The sequence below is a fragment of the Columba livia genome, chromosome 5 (assembly GCF_036013475.1).
Source record: "Columba livia isolate bColLiv1 breed racing homer chromosome 5, bColLiv1.pat.W.v2, whole genome shotgun sequence".
Taxonomy (NCBI): Eukaryota; Metazoa; Chordata; class Aves; order Columbiformes; family Columbidae; genus Columba; species Columba livia.
Window position 1 is genome coordinate 3347946 of NC_088606.1, and position 200 is coordinate 3348145.

Genomic DNA, 200 nt, shown 5'->3' on the forward strand with positions numbered 1-200 from the left:
TTGGGCTGGACTGATGGGACTGCTGTCCCTCCAGACACCCTGCACATGAGACATGATGGGAGAACAAGGTGGTGGTGAAGGAGACAGCAAATGTACTGAAGGACAAACTTGGACTCACAAGCTCCGTTATGACTTAAAACTCAGCAGGGCATGTACAAATAGGACAAAGTGTGACAAATTTCTCCAAAAGCATGAATAAA